Below are 5,749 nucleotides of genomic sequence, written 5' to 3' on the forward strand. Positions count from 1 at the left end.
TTCAGCAGCTCAAAAATATAGATCTAAGCTCTATTTTTCTATTCTATCACAGTTCATAAGACTTTCATCATCATGGCTGTTGCCTAATGGTGACAAGATGACTGTCATAATTCCTGGCATCACGTCTGCATTTATGGCAGTAAAAAGGGGGAATCCCCCTGAGGACACTAGTGGCATTCATCCCTTTTGAGAGGAAAGCGAAAAAAAAAAAATCTTTCCTAACAAGACCCAACAAACTTCCAGTTATATCTCAAAGGCCAGATTGTTTCCTTATATTTAAGAGAAGGAAAAAAAAAAAGTTTCTTGATTTTCCTGCCTCAATAACAGAAGCAAGCAAGGTAGATGGGGTTGGGGATGGGAGTTGAGTTAGCCAATCAATCATGACTCCACCATAAAATTAGGTCCAAATCTTATCTTTGAGACTGTTTTAGTCAATCCCTTCATTTTACAGAATGAATATAGAGGAAACTTATAATCCTTTGAGTGCCTGACATCCACTATCCACCCTCCCAACACACAACCCTGTACACATAAACACACACACACTCACTTCCTTAAAGAATCCCAATCTCCATTTTGAAAAAGTTTTCTAATGGAAGATAAAGCTAATTTCCCACTACAGAAGCCAGAGAGGCATGATCCTACTTCTCTCCATCTCAGCACAAGCTTGGGAGCAGGCACATAAGTTAGGTTCAGCCCCAGGATCTTGACTTTTTGTTGTTGTTGTTAATCATTGTATTATTTTTGTTGTTGTTGACATATAACACTGTATTAGTTTAAGGTGTACAACATAATGATTTGATATATGTATATATTGCAAAATGATTACCACAATATATTTAGTTAATATCCATCACCTCGCATAGTTACAAAAAAGTGTTTTCCTGTGACGAAAACATTTAAGATCTAATCTCTTAGCAACTTTCAAATACAATATTGTATTCAATTCAATACAATATTGTTAACTATAGTCACTATGCTGTACAGTACTTCCCCAGAAGGTATTTATCTTGCAACTGGAAGTCCTTTTGACCACCTTCATTTATTTCACCCACCCCCTACACCTGCCTCTGGCAACTACCAATCTGTTCTCTGCATCTATGAGTTTGGGTTTTTTTAGCTTCTACCTATAAAAAAACAGGATCTTGACTCTTGAACATGGGCCACAAGGACATGAGGCTACTTGAAGGACATTCAACACAAGTGACAGCAACAGTGTACTGATTGAACTTCCTGCTATGAGAACATGCTGTGGTTCTTGTGGTGTGAGCCCCCCAGAGCTCCCCTGGTTCCTGCTTATCCAGCTTCCCTATTCATGTGGGCCCCTGGTAAGTAGAGCACTCAGATAATTAGTTCTTTCTCAAAATCTAATCTCCCTCCCTCTTTTCTTTTAACCATACTTTTTTTAACCAATATTTATATTGGAATACAACTATTTCCCAGGCACTCTTGTAATATGGTGTGGCCATATGTCCAAGTAGAAAACAATAAGATGTAAGTAGATATGTATTGATAGTATGTAACTTCTAGAAAAGTGTAATTCCTTCTCATTGGATTGCAAGCCTGATACCTAGAGCTTGCACAGCTCATTTAGACCATGAGGTAGATGTCCTGTCCAAATACATATACATTACTTCAATTATAATACATAGCATATAGTAGTTTGTCATATCTTGCTTTAATTATACATGTAAACATATATAACATCTATTAATAGGGTAACCAAAGAATTAATTGTTCAGTAGTAATGGACATTTTTATCTTGGGCACATTGCATTTATGGGTATATTTGCATACATATAATTAAACAAAATATCATTTATCCTTACTACATGCAACATACTGATGTTTTTAATCCCATCTATTTTTTAAGGATGGGTGCCACCCACTAAATTGATTTCATGACCCACTAATGGGTTGCAACCCACAGTGAGAAAAAATATTAGTCTTGAATAACCACTAAGGAAACTCTACCACGAAATCAACGAGAGGCTCTAACAGAAGTTAGACAGCATGTGCTTGTGGTTTATAGCTTAGGTGACATATGTCCTCATGCACCCAGGACAGTTCCAGTGACATCTCTTCCCCTGGTGTGATTTTTTTTAAAATTTATTTTTAGCTGCATTGGGTCTTCGTTGCTGCGCACAGGCTTTCTCTAGCTACTGTGAGTGGGGGCTACTCTTCGTTGCAGTGGGTGGGCTTCTCATTGTGGTGGCTTCTCTTGTTGCGGAGCGTGGGCTCTAGAGCACAGGCTCAGCAGCTGTGGCACACAGGCTTAGTTGCTCTGCGGTATGTGGGATCTTCCCAGACCACTGCTCCAACCTGTGTCCCCTGCATCGGCAGGCGGATTCTTAACCACTGTGCCACCAGGGAAACCCCAGCCCTGGTGTGATTTTTAATAGCATCCTCTTTCACTCTCAAAACGTCCATTACTACTACACAATAAATTATTTTGTCACCTTACTAATAACGTGATATTCTGGAACATTCTACTAAAGATATCTATATTCAAACCTTAGAGAATAGAGGCAGGATGTGTTTGAAATGCCTTTCCTCACTGGCCCATCAGAGGCCCAGACATGAGACCTTGAAGATACTGAGAAAATTCTATTTGTATTTCAGATGTATTCCTGCTAGGCCTAGAATAGCTTTTTTGCTCCTCCACTCCTACTAGCCAAATCCTATGTAGGCCAAGCTATAAACCTACCTTCTTCCTAAAACGTTTCTTCACTACTCTCTAGAATGTACCCAGGCCTTTCCCTCCTCTGAACTTCAAAGGTCATTATATATATTCTATACCATACAATCTACCAAATATGGTATTGTATTATTTTCTATTTGTTTCAAGTACTTAAAACACCAACTCAATTTGACTGTAAACTGGATAGGAGCAAGTATCAAGCTTTTGTTTCTCTTGTGTCACTTTCAGACTTACCACAATTCCTGGCTTGTCGTATGCATTCAATAACTCTTAACATCAGGCTTGCAATTCCCCCTGCTTTTCTTCACATCCAAGAGCAATGGATTTTGGAATTAGAAAGACTTGAATACACAATGCAACCCTGCAACTTATTAGCTACATAATATTGGGAAATTTACCTAATCTCTGCTAGGAATAACACTAGAACCTAGTTTATATGATTATTCTGAGACTTAAAATAAATCGGATGATGCATGTGCTAAGCACATGGTGAGCACTTGGTATGCGGACCCTATCATCATCATTGTACCATCACTCCTAGAGCAAAAGCATCCATGAAGCAAAAGACAAGATGGTAATTCTATTAGTTTTTCTTTTTTTAATACACAGTTTTCCTACATAGGGTTTGAGTAAATGACTTTCTACTCTACGACCACCGAACACTTGATTACAGACAGATTATTCTGCATCTAGAGATCAATCTAATCACAGATTAATGAGATAAATTAGATCAAATCTAGGAATATGATTCAGGCCAGAATACTAAAAGCTACCCTTGGTACACCCTTGAATAGAGTTTAATTTCCATATCAATCCAGAAGTAATATGATTAGGGCAGCAGTTCTCAAATTCTATGATCTCCGGGCTCTTCACGCTCTTAGAAATTGAGAACACCAAAAGTTTTTGTTTATGAGGGTTATATCTATCTTTATTTACCATTAGAAATTAAAACTGAGAAATCTTTAAAATATTTATTAATTCATCTTAAAACAATTACGTGTTAACACAAAAGTACAGCTTATAAAAAATAACTATATAAAGACAAAAAATTGATGAGTGGCATTATTTTACATTTTTCACATCTCTTTAATGTCCGGCTTAATAGAAGACAGATGGATTCTCATATCTGTTTCTGCATTCTCACAAAGATGATGTGTGATATTGTGATACCACATGTCATGTGGCCTCTAGCAAACCACTGTGACATGTGAGAGAATGAGAGTGCAACGGCAAAAAACATCGAAGAATTAATATGAAGATAGTTTGACTGGCAGACTCCCTGAAAATGTCTTAGTGATCCCCAGGGATTCTCAGACCATACTCTGAGAACCACTGCACTAAGACTAACCCTCAAGCCACTCCACTCTATAGTCAAGCTCCCAAGACTGTTCTAATCCAAATCTAGACTGAACTAGGATCAGCCTTTCTGTAATAAAAGGACAAAGTGAAGCCTTGTAGGCCATTTACCCTTAGGTCTAACTTTTGAAAGAAAATATCTAATTAGGAGAATAAAAGTAAACTCTCATGTGTTTGGTGGTCTATCGCTGACTATGCCTTTCATCATATTGTCCTTTGAAGACAGAGCAAAGAATTCTATTTTCTATGGGTTTTTTCTTCTTATAACATAGAAGATTTAGAATATTTTAAAGTATTTTTACTGTGAATATAAGTTGTAACAGGGTGATCATACTAACATAGCTTTTCCTTTCTTCCTTTTATCAACATTCTAGATATTGAAAAAACTTAACTCACTAACATTTTTGTTTTAGAAAACAGTTTTTCCCATGAGAAATATGTAACTTATGTTTAATATATAGTGGGTTTATTTGTGTTATTGTTAAAACAATAAACTTTTTTAAATTTTAAGTTCTAATTCTTACTTTACCTTTAATATTTACTGTATGGATAGATACTTTCTTTGCCCAGAATAGTTATAACATGAATCAAAATTGCAACCCCACTACATATAACCAACAGTTCACACAGAAAATGAGCGTGGAGAGGGGAGAGGGAGGGCTGGAACTCTGAAGGCAGAATGACTGTGACTCAGAAGACCCATGCTTTAGTCCTGATTTTTGTATTTATTTTATTAATTATGCGACTTTTCTGAACTTACTCTCATCAATTGTGAATTGAGAATAGTTCTGCCTTACTGAATTAGTGTGAATTTTAACTACTAAGTGTGAATTCTTTTGAGGCTGCTAAGGCACTAATAATAGAAAATCACATAGGTCCCTACTCCACAGGCATCCCAGTCTGGTGGGAAAGACACAAGTAAATCAGCAATGACAGAGTGAGATAAGGGGCATAATGGACATAAGCAAAGGGTGCCTGGAGAGTAAAGAGGCTGGACCTCTAAATTAGACTCCCGAGTGGGGAGGTCCCGGAAAGGCTTCGCAGAAGAGGTGACGACACTTCAGTATCGAAGAGCAGGAGTCTTAAAAGGAGGAGAAAAGGACAATCCAAGTAATGGGATTAGCATAAACAAAGGGCAAGGAAGGCAGACAAGACACTGTGAAGTTGTGGTAGAGGAATAGATCTTAAGGGCCTTTTAAGCCAATTGAATTTTTTCTTCAAAAAATGTAGTCCCTTAAGGATTTTAAGTCCCAGCTCAAGGGAAAGGCCTCAAAGGGCAGCCCTGGGCTCCCAGGGTTAAACAAAGGGAAGACCCGAGGATACAGTGGCAGCCCCAGTGCGAGAACACGGAGGTGGGGCGGAGTGGGTACCGGTCATTTCTGGGCACCATAGTTCGCCTTTCCGCCTGAAGCCCGAGGGACCGCCCGCGGAGCGTGACCGGCTACGCAAAGCTCGGGGCAAAGGCAAAGACTGAGGACGCCGTGGTTGAAGCCCACTCCCCTCCAGCCCCTGCCGAGCAGCGTGGAAGGGAGATGCCCATTCTCTTCCACGCCCATGCGGAGCGCCCACCCCAGGCCCCTCGGACCCCCGGACCCGCGACCCTCCGACCCGCACTCACCGCTCCCTAGGCCCGGGCTTCTGCGGTTACCATGGCGACGGCGCACCAGAGCGCGGCAGCGCCACCACCCCACC

General features: G+C 39.7%; 1 protein-coding gene across 1 annotated transcript in view; it reads right to left on the bottom strand.

The window, feature by feature from the left end:
* ANKRD45 (ankyrin repeat domain 45) overlaps window positions 1–5,720 on the bottom strand; it is a gene marked incomplete at its 3' end in the record, with an annotated part of 34,740 nt that extends 29,020 nt beyond the window's left edge. Inside the window, exon 1 of the mRNA XM_007471600.1 lies at window positions 5,676–5,720. The remainder of the gene's footprint in view (window positions 1–5,675) is intronic.
* Window positions 5,721–5,749: the final 29 nt, after the last annotated feature.

Source organism: Lipotes vexillifer, unplaced genomic scaffold (assembly GCF_000442215.2).
Source record: "Lipotes vexillifer unplaced genomic scaffold, Lipotes_vexillifer_v1.1 scaffold821, whole genome shotgun sequence".
NCBI classification, from domain to species: domain Eukaryota; kingdom Metazoa; phylum Chordata; class Mammalia; order Artiodactyla; family Lipotidae; genus Lipotes; species Lipotes vexillifer.